This window comes from Buteo buteo, chromosome 13 (assembly GCF_964188355.1).
Source record: "Buteo buteo chromosome 13, bButBut1.hap1.1, whole genome shotgun sequence".
Taxonomy (NCBI): domain Eukaryota; kingdom Metazoa; phylum Chordata; class Aves; order Accipitriformes; family Accipitridae; genus Buteo; species Buteo buteo.
This window is the reverse complement of record NC_134183.1, coordinates 9,917,735-9,935,761: the sequence shown is the minus strand read 5'-3', so window position 1 is coordinate 9,935,761 and position 18,027 is coordinate 9,917,735.

The window sequence follows — 18,027 nt, the reverse complement described above, 5'->3', positions numbered from 1 at the left end:
GTCTTCACAAATGTGTAGTCCAAGATAGTGATTAAATGCAGTAAATGGGTGATGAGCTCAGTCCACCACAGAAGTGGGACCACAATGGTGTTACTTGATCAGTAACACTGGGAGTACATTAAACCTCCCGAGTAAAGTTCTGCTTAATAAAAATTCCCCTATGCAGGACACATCCTGCCACTCTTATGATATTTTGCAAGAGGATTGAAAGAATGAAGGCAGTTTATGGTGCTAAGATGATAAAACAGATCTCCAGGACATCTTTCAGCAGCGCAAGCAAAATAGTACTGCGACTGTCAGTGATCCCGGTGAAAATAAACAAACGGACCCTAGCAATCCTCAGATTGTACCAAGAGGCTCTGTGGGTGGTTTGCATAGCATTAAAGGTAACAAGGTTTCTTTTTCAAAGGAAATTTTGCCATTTAAAAAGAAGTGAAAGAAATATGCATTACAACAAGCGGTCATTCTAGGAGATGCATGAACTCCGTACCGACTTTACAGAAAAAGGCACCAATACCTCAGCTGCTCATCAATCACAAAGATCACACGCTCTTGCTTTTTGCTATTACAGTTGAGGAAAATACAAATGCCTTCCAAAGGGGTTCCTCTACTCAAAGCTTTTCACTCCTCAGGACATTCTTCAGCGGGCAAGTACTGAGCAGCAGTACCATGTGGAGTGAGACAGACCTGCTCCAAAGCACGTTTTATGAGCAATATGCAGAAGCTGTTTGAATATGATGTTCACAGGGAAGGCTGCAACAGGCATGGAGACCTCCAAGAACAAAGCAGTACAAAAAAAAAAAAAAACAAGAAGAAAAACAAACAAAGGACCTGAACAGTTTTCAGAGGAAACCAAAAGTAACCCTTAAAAGGACTGCATGACTGTTGGCAAATCTGTAGTTGTGAAGAGACCAATTAACCGATATTGTCTCAAGCCTAGGGCATATGGAAAAAAATTAATCAGTATAATACTGTTGTGCTAGCAGTCCATATGCAACACAAAACATTACTCCCTTACAGAAACCAGTAAGCTCTTGCTAAGGATCCTGGAGGAACACAGCTTCACAATTACAGAAATTTAATTCGAAAGGGAAAGTCACAAGGAGCTAAGTGCCACTTTAATGTTTTTGGCCTGGCCCAATGCAAATCAACTTCAGTAGATAGTTCAGCTGGTATATATGGTATGGATCAATTCTGGGCACCCATTCCTTTTCATTTCCTTCTGAGGTTGGACTCAGTGCTATAGTCCTTTCTCAGTCAAAACTCCAGTGTAGAGACAGTTCTGCCTCTCACCATGCAGAATTACAGGTCCAGTCCCTCATCCTCTCCCACTGAAAGGCAGTCTGGATGCTATTGCCAGTGGGAATGATGCCTATTGTCACTAAAGATAAATTTTAGTTTACACTCACCAATTTGATCTTTCAAATCCTTTCTTAATAGATGTCAGGTACAGTGTCACTCCAGTAATTTGATCAAGTAGTTGGTGCCCAGAAGGAGATGTTTAAATGATCAAATCAGCAAATTTGAAAGAGTTTATAAAATCCCATCTGAATACAAAAAGTTAAGCAAAACACTGTCATGAAAACATTTCTGATTCCCATCCAAAAAAGCCTACCATTTATTATGAAGCCTTTAAAATTGACAATGAGGGAATTCTTCACTGTGGTCTCGCCCTCACTTTCACCCTACGAAGTAATGCTGTATAGAGGCAGAGTAAACACTATGTGCTGTATTTTCCTAAATAAAGCAAAGGAAAAAAACAGATCAATGTCTATTCTGCTGCCAGCAGATATGGAGTCAATTAAAAAAGTAAAATATACAATAACTTAACTCTTTGCACAGAGCTCCAAACATATCAATACTGCGAGCATAAAATTATTTTCTATGGAAGCATTGAAACACCCTGGGTTGAAACACACTCTCAATTTTCAAATTTTGAAGGTGAATTTGTTGTTTCAAAACCTGAAAGATCAGCAGGCAGCCCCAAGGTAGCTTTCAGCCAGGCACTGTAAGTTTTCTCCCTGGGCAGTTCTGCCAAGGATGTTCCCTAAGTTTCCCTTTTCCCAGGTATGTGCCAGGTATGAACACCCTGGAAGGTAGGAGAGGTTGCAGCCTTTCTCCAGGCTCCTTAACATGGCACCCACAACACTCTTTTCTCCAACTTTGGGAGCAAGGACACCAGACAGTGCTCACCCTCCTAGCAGGCGGATGCAAGTGGCCTCTGAGTTTCTAGAAGGGGAAAGAGACTACAGTTGTCTACCTGCCATGGAGTGGATGTCTCTCCTTGACCACAACCCCACCTCCAGCCCATGGCCCATGCAGGTAACAGGTCTGCATCACACAACCTGCAGTATCCTACAAAGGCTAGCATCAGGTTACCTGCTAGCATGTGAGAAGGGTGCAGATTTACAGCTCCCCCATCAAGGCTGCTTACGCAGAACCTAGTCTGCAAAATCCTTCCTAGTGATTTGGTTCAACACACACAGCCAGAGGAGCTCCTACTCTGCCACAGTCAACAACCTTCAGCACCAACAATCTTCACTCATAGACAAAAGACTGAAAATGGGTACCCATGAGAAGCTTTAAATAGCCATTAACCTTCATTTTTGAGGTGCAAGTTTTGTCCTCCTAGTTCCAGAGCTGCCTCAAAAACATTTACCTCATCTTTTCAGCCGCTAGCAAACCGAAATCCTAGGATCAACTCCTGGGCATGGAAACATTCTTAAGGTGAATCCACTTCCAAAACTCAAAGCTGGAACTGAGCAGCAGCTCTCCCATGCTCCGTGTGCTGTGTGGTGCCTTCCACTATCAAAGTAATTCTGCAGGCCTGGCCAGGAGAGCCGATGTTATGTATGTTTCTCTTAGGACAGGATTCCAGGTGCCACGTCCCCTCATGATGCTGTTACATGCTGCTGTAGCCAAGCAAAATTTTTGCTTGCAAATTTTGGCTCTTCACTCCAACTTAGCCCTTACTTAGACAAACTCTCCTGACTTCAGTTTTTTAATTCCCATTAGCATCAGCGTTTTCTTGAGTAAAAGTTTTTTAAAATGGGTGAAGTCCAGGAGACTTTATTAGAACAGCTGCACAGCTAGCGCCTTACAGCTCTATTTTCAAAATTTTTCAACAGTGTGGCACAATCTGAGAAGCTCACATACAAAAAAAATAACCTTGACATACTTTGCAGCATGAAGAAGGTAGCTAGAGTGTATAGCAAAGGTACTAGAAACTACCATTGCTGCAGAGGCCAGACTGGTTGTAACTGTGACAGCAAGGATGGTCACCAAAGAGGTGGACCTTTCCCACAGCTGCTTTCCAGTCACTTTATCTGGGCACATGCTTCAATAGTTTGGAGGCAGACAGGATGCTATAGTCTCCTAATTCCTCTCAGTAAATCACCCCAGAAACGGAGAGCAATGCTGCTAACACAGTTGGTAGGTACCCTGTTTGCATCGTAGGCACTCTTTCCCTCTGTCTTCAGGTTTACTTATTGGCTAGAAATAAAAATTCCTGCTAGTAGTATGCTGAGGTAGCCATGGTATTTCTCCAGCCCCATAAAATAATTCCTCCAACACTGTAGAATTTGATTTTTACGGTAACTTTTGTTCACCCCGCATCTGGTAAACATTGGCCTCGAATCCCTGTGCTGCAATGGAAAGAGAGAGCAACTCCGCCATACAAGGCCTGGAGTAGCCCAGCCACAAATGTACAAGGCGTGGACTAAAGCAGTAAATACCTCCAAATCAGATGTGCCAGCCTCCCACAAGCCATCACACTTCTGAGCACACCACATGAATCAGGTCCAGATAAAAGCTATTTACTGCCTTCATTTGCTACTATGTGCAGTAAGCCAGAAGCTTCTTGAATGGCTGGGCGAACACACGGCATTCAGGCTCTCAAGCGAAGAGCAGCTGGAGGGATGCAGTTGTGCTCACCAGCTCACCATCCAAGCTGTACCCCAAGCTCCCACCCGAGCTATACACAGAGTTTCTGCGAGCCCACCAGATCACAGATAAGCTCAGCCTGTACACAGTACTCTCCTTCCTCATTTGCCTTAAGTTTGTCAGAAGATTTAATCCACTTAAAAGGGTTTAAAATAAAAACCAAAGACTTAGTACTCAAGCAGCGTGGCTGGCCGCTTCTCCCAGACATACGTGTAGTGAGCACATTCCTCCCATGGGGCCTACCTACGTGAGGGACGGCTGCCAGGCAAAACCAGGCCTGAAGAAAACCAGACTTTAATGTAATTTAACAGAGTAGCAGTTTTACATTCTTTGAGAGTTAAATAACCAGTAGAAATAATCATAAATTGATCAAGCTGTAGCTTTTTTTCTTTTTATGTCCATATATATATCCACACATATCCATATGTGTGTGTGTGTGTATATATATGTATGTATGTATATAAAGCTTTATGCTCCCCTTGCTGTGTTGCTTACAGAATAACAAGCAGCGGAGCCAGGGGAACAGCCGGACACCCCGGAGCTGACACAGCACCGCTGGTCGGACCATGTGCTGTGCAGGACAGGTTCGGTGAGGATCCACCCTTCAAGACAGGCTGTGATTTCTACAAGGTGGAGGCTGGATGAACAGCCCATAAAATAGCATTTTTAGTTCCTTCACGTCAGAGAAATTTTAGCATTCATTTCCGAGTACTACCAGCCCTCATTGCTGCTTTGTTTTCCTTACCTGTTCTTTTGGCAAATACTGTCACGAAACTCTCAGTCAAGAGAGGACAAGAGCCCATTTCAATTCCATTCAGCATTTTCATAGCACTGCTAGATCAAACTTTTTCAAGTACATCCAGGCACCCACTAAACACACTGATTGTTTCAGTGAATTTTTTAATCAGCACAGAATACCTACAGACAGGGCTATCCCTACAGCCTGCTACTAGCATTGCTTGCCTTTTAAAATATTATTTCCAACTAATTATTATTTGATTACTTTCAACATTTGGGTTGTCATCTTCCAAGCAAGTGTCTGCTTCCAGTTGAATTGTTTTGCAGTAATTTAAACCCAAATTGTTTCTGAAAAGGAGTATAGGAAAAAAAAAAGTATTTGTCCTTGTGTCAAAATCGTCACAACATCTCCTTTGAGAAGGCTTCGGACCTCCGTGCTTCATTATAGGAAACTGAAATTTGCCTGGGGACGAGACAGGCAGATTTTTGTGGCAGGCACACACTTTCTCCTGGTCTTAAATAGGTCTGCCCAAATTTAGTTAGCGAAGCACGTGTATGTACATTGCAGAGACAGTGGCACTTTAATAGCTAAAATCTCCAATGACTCCCTTCTCCCAGACCATGTTCCATTTCCCACTAGCTCTCGCATGTCAGAGCAGCAAATGTGTATGGTCCTTCCAGTCCAAGGCTGGGGACCACAGACAGAAATTACCAGCCAGCAGAGACTGCAGTCAGTGCCTGTGCATGTCGCCCCTGTATCCTCACTAACACCTGAGCCACTGCTCGGGTAGCATGGAAAAGGAGGAACCTGCCTGATGCAGATGCATATAGAAACTGAGAAAAGAGTATTTATTAAGGCTGCAAAGTCAAAACCAAGGAAATGACAGAAATAAGGTTGCCTTTGCCCGCTCAACCTCTGTTTGACCCCTCTGAGTGTGTACATTATGACACAGTCTCATTACAGAGTAGCATGCTACTTTTCCACAGGACCTGCTCATAGGATGGTCTGGCTCCAGGAGCCTAGTGAGGCAAACTGTTGTCCACAGAAGCTTTCTTGTTGAAGGAGTGGTAAAATGCACAGTGAACAAAGCAACAAATTTCATGAAGACGGAGACTGGTCTTAGCCTTGAACAGATGGCTGGTCTAGAGTCTATCAAGAACCTGTCATAGAGTTAAACACTGTATTAAAGTGTTTAATGACATAAATTCCAAAAGTTCAGATTCTAGCTGTTTCAAACTAGGTACTTTTATTCATTTATTTTATTTTTTAGATATATTTATTGTACAAAACAATCCTGAGCTACCAACTTGCACCTTTAAATGACAGTAAAAAAAACCCCATCCCTTTTGATTGGAGACATTGGAAAAAACCACCCATCTTAGTGAAGCATTCAGGTAAAAAACAGATGAAAATCACAAAAACACATGGAAAATTAATCATTCCAGCGCCAGATTAGTCTTCATAGCTTGCTGCAAGTACAACCTTGGCCATAGAGAGAATAAAGAGGAAGAAATAATATACTGAATAGCTGCTAAGCAGTAACTAGTACTGCCAGTAATGGTTGGGGTGCACAGAGTTTTGCTGCAGGGAGTGTCTGTACCTTGCATTGCAGTGATTGGTCACGCAGCACAAAACAGCCTGGTAGCTACCACAGAATGATACCTCTGCCAGCTTTGCAGGCTTTAGGGATGCGACAGCTGAAGAGTTTGCAAGCAAATGTTGGGTGGGCACACCTGAAAATTTTCCCCACTAAGGGTTAAAAATATAAATGAAATCTGGGGGGTTTCAGCTGTGAAGGCTAAGACATTCAAAGATTATCCCTTGGACCTGGACACCCAAATGTCCTCTATAAATTTGAGCATCCTAATCCTGCAGAAAATACAGGTCTATTAAAATGAGCAGTTCTTTTACATTTAGTGTGGCTTACCTTAGCCAGGATGCACACCTGAAGAGACAGGCAGGAGGAGGCTACAGGGCTGCTTCAGCCCATGACCACCAAGACACACACGGACGAGCTACAGGCTGCTTAGGTATGGCCTTGTGGAGTTATAACCACTTAAAATGACAGCCCCAAAAGTGGTAACCTAAAGCACTCCAGTGTGATTCATAGACCCTACTACACTAAACCGAGCCATCTCCTGTCCCTCCTCAATACTACGCAGTCCTGCTTCCAGGGGCCCCTGTGCTGTATCACCTCGGCTTGCTGCTTTGCCCCAGCTATTAAGGCTTCCCCTTACATGCATACCCTGAAGGGTTTCAGAAGGTGTAAATCTTGGTTTGGAGTTTTTTTTGTTTACTTGTTTTTAAATGCAAAACTGCCAAAATTCAGGACCTGTTTTCTAATTTTAACATTTTATTTTCAACAGGGGAAAAGCAAGTCCCCACAATACAAAGTAATTGCCATTCAATCTATACACTGGATTAGATTTCCCAGTCGGTTTCTCATCTTCCAGGGCTGAAAGGAAAGATTTCCTTTGGGACCTGCAAATGATCCCTCCATTATGTGAATGCAGTGCATGCACATTCATAGTATTACAAATCTGAGTTTACTTGAGTGACTTTGGCATGGCTATCATGAATCTATATTAAGCTATTCCCCAATATTTATTGTCAACAGCACTGAGATTAGACGATGCCTGCCTCCTGTTTCAAACCTTAATGGCCGATTGACCGCACTTCCTCTGAAGCACAAACTCTATGTCCCACGACACTAAATCTGTGCCATGCTAATGAAAAGCCCTCTTTATTTCAGGCCAGTATCCAGAATGGAAATGATTTAGGTCACAGTCGCTGTGTATTTTAACTCACTATTTCTTTAGTAATTAGAGATGAGGTGCATGGCAATGCCAAGTAGTATGCTGACCTAAACATGCCTATCTATTCTGGATACTCTCCTGGAGATTTTTATTTAACACATTACAAATTAGACCTGAGGTGGGAATGAAAAATTCTTCGGCACAAGCGAGGGACACAGATGAGTGCATTTTCCACTTTTTTTGGTCCTTAACACAGCAGTACTTTATTTCATGCTAAAGACACCCAGATGAGACATGACAACAGTGACAAGCATGGATTTAAACAGGGCCCTGCTTAGCACTACAAAAGAAGAATGATTTCCCCTCACCTCTGCTGAGCAGAACCCTTTGGGCTTGTTCTGTGAGGTGACTCGGAGAGTGTTACACACAGAGGTTGGCAATCGCTTTCCTTCAGTTTTTATGTTTGTTATTTTTCTAACCTCTTCAATCTCACTTTGCTGAAGCAGAGGAAATGAGGTAAATTGGTCCTAACACAGGCCAGGAATTGCTGTCCTACTACTGATGTGGGGTTTAAAGGTACTGTGGGAGTGGAACAGTAAATCTCTGGAGCACAAATTTCTTGAGATAACACTAAATTTACCCAATATTTATTGCTAAGATACAAAATGTTATGGCAACATGCAGGAAAACAAGTTATAAGGTTTTCCTTTAAGGCATAAAGAACCACATAACTCCACATACTGCTGCCTACATTTAAGCAAAGACACGGTGATATTTCAGTAATAAAAGTATGCATTCACATGCTCTTTTTCACTCCTCTGACAATGTTCATATGACATCAGACTTAGGTTTTCATTGCTCATCAAGCAGATATATAAACCTGCTATATGAACTAGGATATTCTGTAGATTTGCTTCAGATAGTTATTTGCTTTAGCATTCCATCTTTATCTTAAAAAAGAACCACAGGAGCACCACACTATGGGTGGTATGGCGGCTGGTGTAGTATAAAAGAGTTTGGAAGTGTAACTAGAATATTTTTCTGCAAGTTAACAAGAAACAAGTACTAAACTCAACGTAACATGGCTACCCTCTCAAGCATCTTATACAAAAATGAGGATGAGACTAATAATGCAAAGACTAGCATTTCCAAAAACATAACGTATTAGAAACAGTTACTAATTACATATATAGGCATACATATACACATGCACACAAATGATCCCATGTTTCTTATACAATATTTTTCAACCCAAGATCAACATTCTTGAAAGTATCACCTTGCTTCCACTATGGATACATAAACCAGGCCTTCCAGTCTTTGCCTCTATCCTATTTTTGATAAGGTGTTTCTACTGTGTATCTTAGGTTAAGTATTAACTTACATGAGAAACAGAGGTTTCCTCTTTGGAAGGAAAAGCATCTTTTCAAAGGTCATCGGTGGGAGAGAAGGACCTCCACAATTAACAAAAGGCAGTGGCAGCTGCCACTGTCCCTTCTGCTTTTAAGATGTTTTTCACATGGCCTTAACTCTACTAACAGTTTTAAAGAAGTTGTTTCACCTCACTATCTGGTAAAAGGTATTTTCCATACTTCCATTGCATTGAGATTCATTCATTGGGCCATTCCTGAAACCACAAAGACTATTTTGTTGAACAAATCCAATCCCTGTGTTCATTCCTAAACATAATTCAAAATATTTCAACGGTGCGTCCCCTCCTTTAGATGTTTTTAATATTGGATAGGGAGATTTGCAGGATGTAAGCTTTATAGCCTGTGAAGTTTTCACATCTCCAGGTGGAATTGCTTAACAGTTACAAAAAAAAGAAAACTTTAAAAAAAAAAAAAAGAAGAGAGAAGACTTGAACCTGCTGGTCCACAAAAGAGAAGTTAATAAAACACAAACAATTGTGAAACAAATGCAGTTTTCCTCACTGGAATTAATGATCTGAGTTTCGTGATACCTAAAGCCTGTACTGTATTACTGTATATAAAGAATAAAGAGTCTCTGTCCCCTTACAGTATTGCACTCTCTTCAGGAGGGTAATGAAGAACATTCATAAATAATAATGTATAACTATGCATATGTGCAAAGATAAACAGCACACGCAGACCAACAGGCAAAGCAGAGAATAGCTCAGGCCAAAGTTAGATGTCAGCACCCACAGAATTAGGAGAATTTCATGTGGGATCCTTGATCTCAGCACATGAATAAATCAGGTTTGAGGAAAATGTAGATTCTCAAACTGGATCTGTTAACTTCAGTGTCAGGCAATAACATTTGAATTCTTTACACCGCCAGCTATGGGAATATTAAATCTTTGAACGAGGAGAACGAGGACCTGTGAATGGAGAACTCTCTCTTACTCCTTTCTAGCAGCCTGTTCCTGGTGATCTTATCCAATCTCACAGAAGGCCTCAGACCTGTCCCTAGAAGACTTTATACATGCAAGGTGCTACAGTCCCAGTATCAGAAGGACTTAGATCAACCCCTGCTCTCGCTTAAGATTACCAGATTTTTTCCCAAAGCACAAGATCTTCCCAAGTTCACTGCCTCCTGCACATGCCAGCTCTAATCGGCTGTGGCCCTGTGCTGAGAAGAGGGATAAGCATCCCCAGCCTGGTGGATGTGTCCCATGCCTACCCTGCCAACACCCACTTTATCTCCCAGAGAGGAGGCAGAAGCACACCAGGGAAGGGCAGACCGATGCCAAACCACGGGGTGGGGCAAGGAGAACATCTGCACGAATTCTGCAGCACCATGATAGATAGCATCAGTGACTAATAATTTCAGTATCACGCACATTTGGAATTATCAGCAAGTCACCCTCTGGGAGTGCACAAACACCACTGCATGGCACTGCGCTGACTTGGGCTGGTCCTGAGTCTTTTTTATGCTTTAAATAAACAGAATCAAAGTCCAAGAGTTAAAACTGTATTTCATCCCTTATAAACTGCCAGTTTCTGAAATTACACAAGCAAACAATACTAAAATAAATAAAACCTAAATGCGAACACTTTTTAAGAGCCCATATCATTGTTAATGTCAGTACCAGAAAGCGTTTGCTTTTTGTAAAGTTATATGAAGTCTTGGTTTGGCTGAACTCATATTGTCTGGTCATTTCTAGCTTCCCTAGTGAGAATAGGTTTCTATTTAGAGGAGATTACAGGTAGCCATAAATTATCACCTAAGTGTAGGCTGCCTTGCTAGCCTGAGCACCTTGCCAGCTCTTCACATCACTAGATGGCTGATGCTTTGGCAGTAAAACCTGCCAAGTCTTGGTCCACGTAAACTCAGTTTTTGACATGTGTTATGTTGATCATAGGGAACCATTAGAGAGACCTAGTTATGGAAGAATGAAGCATTTTTTCCCCATCTATCATAGGTACTTTTCAGATGACTGCATTCCTGCATGACTACATCATCTTTTTTTTAAACAATCTTAGCTTCCTCACTGCCCTTCCCTAAAATATCAGCTATGACCAGGCAGCTCAGATTGTCCATATTATCAGCTGCTAGACACAGGATATAGAATAAGCTTAATTATCACCTTAACAATTATTATTGTTAATTGTGGAGCTTTGGCTTTCAGGCACAAAAAGATACTAATTACTATATTTAAGTTTCTGACTCAAGTGAGTTGACATAAAATACTGCCATGAGTGGAGATGCACACAAAGGCCTTTTCCAAAGTATACATTCACTTAATGTTCTTGGTATAAAGCTACTTATACGTAATGCATGTGATATACATTAACACACTAATCTTTTGTAGTGTATTAAGGAAAGTACTTTAAAGGCACAGTTTAATTAAGCTTCTTAACACTCCTTTGTGAGGATAAAATAATCATGCCTGTTTTGCAGGCAAGTGCTAAGAAGTTAATTACAACAACCAGACAGTGACTTAAAGGCATAGTCAGGAAAAGAGGTCAAAAGATTCAGTTCCAGTCACAGCTGATAGAAACTCTCCCCAATGGATGTACTAGTTCAAGTCAAATTTCATCTGACTTCAGATGATACTGCAGACCTCATATTTTAATGAAAAGATGACTTGAACTGAGAGAGATGTTGCTTTTCTATAGAAAGCATGAAATATTTGGGGTATTACAAAATGTTAACAATGATAAAAGAATACTTTGTATTCCAAACCTCAAAAACTCAGGGGAAAAAAACCCATTAAAATGATAACATTAAACAAAACTGCAAGAACCTGATAAAGGGCAATACAATAATTAATTTGTTTGGATCCTGAAGCTTCTGAAGGGTTCTGCCCTTTTTGTTTCCTTTATCAAGTCCAAAACAATCAGAAATAAATGAATGGTTATTACTGGATGCGAAGATGCTGTTTGAAAGAAAAAGTGAGCTGGAGGGCAATCATTAAAATGATCCAGGTAGAAGGTCAACTGATTTACATAGAAATGATTTGTTATTATTGTATTAATGATGTCATTTCTTTATCAAGTCATGATATAAACCAATTCAAGTGTTTGGCAGGTGACTAAAGAAAAGCTGTTAACCAGGTTAACATACACAGTTTCATTCTTCTAGAATAAAGTTTGTATATTCAGTTTATCGTGCAATCGCTAGTCGATTGGGCTAATTAAGTCAATTATGTAAAAATACTCTTGCTTGTCAGGGTAGGCAAGACTTGAGGAACAGTGGTACATACACACACGCCTCTGCACCTCTATGTCTCAACTCACTCAGTCTCTCTCACTCTTACTTGTCTTCAAGCAGTTTATGAACAAGAAAATACACTTGTTCTGAACGATCGTCATTTAGCAGTTCTTGGGCCAGGACTCCCAATGTTGCTGCTCATCCAAACACTGGCTTGAGTTAATCTAGTGGCAGATCCAGTTAGGGACAGACATACCTGCCACGGAGATAGGAGGAGTTAATTTCAAATGAGATTTTTCAAGCTACATTGACTCAAAAATGTAGGATTCAGGATCAGGAACATTAAAAACTGAGGAAAAGTCCATCTGTTCTGTGTTTTCCAAGGGCAAGTATACGCTGAAGCATAGCAACATATCTCAGCATAAAGGCCCCCCCACAAAAAGGATCCAGCAGCCAAATTCCATCCTCTACCACACTATTAATAACAGTTATTATTACTTGAGCTCCCCTAGCTATCCTGGGTGGTTCTCAGAAAACAATGGCACAGTCTTTGCCTTGAAATGGTAATCTTCCATGGAGACATGATACAACAGGCCAGAGGAGCAAAAATGAAAGACGTGGGTGGGGACCGGGGAAGGCAGGACAACGGTCACGGTAATAGGATCACTCATTATATCCTGTAACTATCTTGATGCTCCCATTAAGTGATTTAATTAATGACTTAGATATATTTCCAGGAAGGACTGAAAAGAGTATAGAGAAGGAGGGTGTGGCAAAAATGTTTAGGAGCAATAACCGGGAAGGCAGACGGGTGAAAGTAAAACCAGTAGTTCATGAACACTGGAATTAAGGAAACTTGGATGGATTTTGCTTTATGACACAGCCTGTGGTCGAGACGTTACAATGCCTCACTAACATGTGGATTCTTGGGTGTCTAGCAAGGTGTGAGACCACGTCATAGCCAAAACATTTATGGCGTCTGCCTCATCAGCGCAGCTTCTTTGTATCACAAAACTTGAGTTAAATTGAGTTAAAAATTGAGTTAAATTCTCCTTGGTGAACAGCTTCAGCATTTAAGAGCAAGGGAGACAGATACACAGACAAACAAATGAGACCCTGAAAAACAACTTTTCCTCGGGAAACCAGCTTCGAAACATGCAGAGCATTAGAGAACTGGTGTCATGAGTGTGAAGGGACTGTGCATCTTCCAGTCACCACCAGAGAGTGGCTGGGCAAGCTGCAAAGCTCTGGAGAAATATGCCACCTGGATTTAGGACCCTATGGATACACTCAGGGTATTTTGTTGCTTTCAGAGACAGTCTTGCAGCACTTTCCCTAAAGACAGCAAGTCTTGTAGCCCAACCTGATTTCCCACTGCCTCTGAGATCAATCAGCTCGAAATACCTTGCAAAAATGGAGCAGATAAAAATGAAAACATAGTGGTCCTTATTAGAGGTTATCTTTCTGTTCCATATAGAGAGTAGTCATGCCTTTGCCTTTAAGCCTGCAGAACAGCTGAGGAAGACAGTAAGTTTTATTTAATGGAAGGTAAATGGGTTCTTGTTTTTTCTTGAAAAGTTATTTTGATTTAAAAAGAAAATCTATCAAGCTGTCATTTGCAAAAACAAATTTTAACACACAAAAAAATGACTGTGAAAATGCCTGTTTGGGTTGAAAAGGCACTTCTTGTAACTAACGAGGTTTGCCTGACTTGGTCATTATTCTCTACCAACACTAGCCGCCCTTCATTAAAGAAAACCGCCTGTCTCATCTGCCCCTGTGAACAGGACTTCCCATGTGCAGATGGAGATGTGAGCAGGAAACAGAGCTTGTGCACCACCACAGCAGCATAAAACAAGAGTCATGTTAGCAAAACGGGGTTTCTGCTGCATGTGTTTGTCCTGGAGAAGCTGGGACATATGCAATGGCTCTTGCCCCTTCGCTCAGAACCATGTTGTGCAGCACACCTTGGTTCCTTTCAGCAAGCAGACCTCATTTTGGTCAGTGCTAGAGAGCCTGACCTGCACAATAAACAAACACAGACCTCCAAATCACCACATGTGCCCCCACCCTGAACTTGTGCACCACGCATACACTATTTCACTGAATAAGGAAAGTGATTTCAGGAACCAGGAAGCTTTCTTCTGGCTTGGCCTGTCTGTTTGTTGGCCTTGTATACTCCCCAGGTGCAGAGGTGAGCATGAGGTAATCACACCTAGTGAATATGAGGTTTAGTCTATAGGAAACCAGCGGAATTTATGTAATTTTGGCACGCAGTGCCTTTCTTCTCTGTAAATTTAGCAATGAGTAGCGTGCTCGGCTCCAGAACAGTGTGTGCACTATATTACATGAGGATCCTCCCAACCTTACTGCATTAGAGCAGAGTGTCAGTCAGGGGAAAGGGGCTATGAACTCAGGCATCGGTCATCAAATACCCCTGACATCCTTCTCAGCACTCTGGTACTCCCATTTGAGTTGGAATACCTGGTTCACAACCAAAAAAGGGATTTGAACTGAAATGATGTTTAATTTCAGCTAGAACCTAAACTCTGTGTTAGGAGTACATTTCCCAAATGATGCTAAAAGTACAGCATTTATTCTGGCTTTGAGAAAAGTTGGAAAAGGATGTTCAAGGATAGGAAGAATCACTTAAGCTATCAGCCACAGACTCAAGGGAGAAGAAGAGGGAGAAAAAGACCAATCTCTTTTCTTTTATGTTTTTTAACTTTCCTGAGTGATTCAAAGCTTTTGAGGCAGCACCTGAATTAATGCTGTATCTTCAGGCTAGGCACAACTCAGATGCATGTGACAATAGTCCAACGGCTAGAAAAATCCTCTGAGACAGAGGCATTTTCTGAATGGCATTTTTTTCAGGTCTCATTCACAGCCTGCACAAGTGAATGCTCAAGTCAGCATAGCTCTGCCTGCAACAGGGCTGTTCTCACCCTGGTATGTTTACTTAACTCCCACCACGGTTAAGGGACTCCCCTGCCTCGCAACAAACCATAATCACCCTGAGCATTCTGCGTAGGCCGGAGCTCTCTGACTTACCCCATGCATGTGACATTAACAGAGCACTTCAATCTGCAGATCAAAAGCACCCTCAAGTACAGTTCCCACAGCCCAGCTGTGACAACCTGTAGCAGCCATCGAGCAGAAGCAGCACACCTTTTATACTGGCTGTGGCAGAAGGAAACAAAGTTATAGCCAGCACACAGATATTGAGAGGATGACAATACACCCTCTGGAATATGATATGATACATTTGCGCATCAACAAACTGGAAAGATTCTAGCGGAGGGTCACTAAGATGGTTGGGGCTGACAAGGAGAAGCTGAGGGCTTGTTCAGCCTGACAAAGAGAAGGATGACATGACACCGTACTGCACTCTTCACCTGCCTGAGAGGTTGAGAGAAGCGATGGAACCAGACGGTTCTCAGAGGTGCTCAGTGAAAGGACAGGAGGCAACAGCATGACATGGGAAATCTTGCCTGGACATAAGGAAAAAGTTCCTTACAATGACAGTGGCTCAGCACTGGAACAGGGTCCAGGGAGGTTATAAAATAATCTCCAGCTTTGGCTTTTCAAAACACTATTAGTAATACCCTGCACAACTTCATCTAGCTTGGAAGTTAGCTCTGAGTACATGGTTCAACTCGAGGACTAGAGATCTTTCCAGACTCAGTTTTTCTATGAGTTTATGATCACTGAGCCTTTCTGAGGTGTTACTAAGCACACGGATACACCTTGAGGCTGCTTTAATTTATGCTTTAATTTACTCCAGCGGAAAAATTGCCTCTGTCTCCTGACAAAATGCTTCCCTTTGCGACTTACGCTCACGTGCAAAAGACAGGATTTCTTCAAAGCTGGCCCCAAATCGCAGACCTGCCAGAGAAGAAAATGACCCTGAACCTGATTTCTGTGTAAAGCTCATTCACACATGTTTCTCCATGGTCATTTCTTCACACAGCCATGCAGAAACAAGCAGAAGAGTCTAGTCTTTCTGAGGCCAGGAAAAAAAGGAGTAAAGCAGCTTTATCCACAACTAGCATTTTATACACTGACAACAGAGGTACATTAGCACAGATTTAATTTTTTTTCCCTACAGAATATATCCTCATTGGTGCTTCCCAAGCCACAGTAATGGAAGGCTGCAGTCCTATTTGGAATTAAAATGTCATGATAACAACTACAGCAAAAGCTACCATGTCTTCCATGCAAAGGGTTGAGGATTTGGGGGAGGTTTTTCATGTTTGTTTGTTTTCAGGGATTTTCTTAATTGCAAAATGCTTCTGTAGATACAGGTCCTTCACCAAGTTTAAAGTTTGAATTCCATTTTGACTCCTAACTCCCCACCTTAGAAACCAGCAGAGCCCTTCCAATGAATCAAAGGCTTGAACTTAAAGGAACAACACATACTGTTCTAAAGGTAAAAACATTTCACAGCTTATTAGAGTTACTCATCCTCACACTCTCAGACAATGAGTTTTAAAAGGTTTTCAAAGTCATTGAGCCATTGGTCCTGTCATTAGATTTTAAAAATGTATTAGGTTCCTCATTATGTGGCTACACAGTCCCCTGTGCTATGGCACATGTACCATATAAGCAGCTGTGAACTTCTGCATGCTAGTGTTTCTGGGTTCTTTATTTTGTTTTACCAGTGAGAAACATTTTACATGAATACAAGACTTTATTGTAAAAAAATTTATATTTCCCCAGTGTCTTTTTGTGTCAACAGAGGACTTTACTGGCAAGTAATGAGTTTGCACGAAGTAGGCAAACACAAATAAACGAAGTCTATGTGGATAACCAAGTGTGGTGTATATATATACTATATCTCCAAGGATTTAAAAAAAAACCAAAACAGCACAAGAAATCTGGTCCTTTTAGAAAACAATAGCCATTTATGAAACATTTTTGCCACTTACATTTCCAGAGAAAAATTAACCCCCAGCCCTAGGTTTTTAATTAGTCGTTATATACCCAGTCACGTATATGGTGACCTATCAAAAGCATGTATGTGAAATACTTATGCATTATAACATTAAGTATTCATTTTTGTTAATACAGTATTTAGAATTTTGCCTCTCTTAGCACCTTCTAAATTTCTCCCTAACCTGTTCAGATGGGCACAAAGTCTTGGTGAAATACCTTGTGGCAGTCAGAAGAACAGTTCACAAAGACTGCAAGTAACAAAAGCATTTGAATAACCAGAGCTGTGTCATATGCCTAACCTCTTCCTAGATGTATTTAGGATAAAGGACATTTGGCTTGCAGTCTACCTGATATAATTGACCTTCTCATGAATATCCAAACAATATCCAGAATTTGCTAAATATTCAGAATGTTTGCCATAGGATTGTCTCCGAGAACTGAGAATTCACGTACATTGCAAAAGCAGCAAGTCTGCACGTCTTCAGTTCCTTTCAGACACAGGCTGCTGGACTAGACAGACCTCTGGTCAGATGCAGGACAGCCATTTGCATGTTCTTTTGCTCACTTTACCTTCAAATACTACAGCGTTACAACTTCTCCACAGCACTCTTCGCTCACTCACCAGTGCGCCAGTCATTTTGCTCCAGTCATGCTCCCTTCAAAAGGGAGCCAAAAGAAGAGCTGGAACAGCTATTCCAGTGTAAAGGTCAGTGAACAACGCAGAAAATTGAAAGGCACAACCCCTTTTGGAAGGCAAAGCTCCAGACTGCGAGGACAACCAGGGAACTGAGGGCAGGCTCCAGTTACCCTCTCTAGCAAAGGAAATCACAGGTTTCCAAGATTTAGTTTGTTCAGATAGAGACACTGTGCTAGCTCCCGCAACACTGGCAGCTCCTACACGGGTGCAGGTTGGTGTGTGTCTGCCCCCAGGCGTGACTCTAACCCGGGCAGGGAGGGGGCAGCTCCCCACTCCGCACTGGGCTGTGTGGAGGGGCCAGGAGAAGACCCCCTCCTCATCCGCCCTGCAGCAACAGCAGC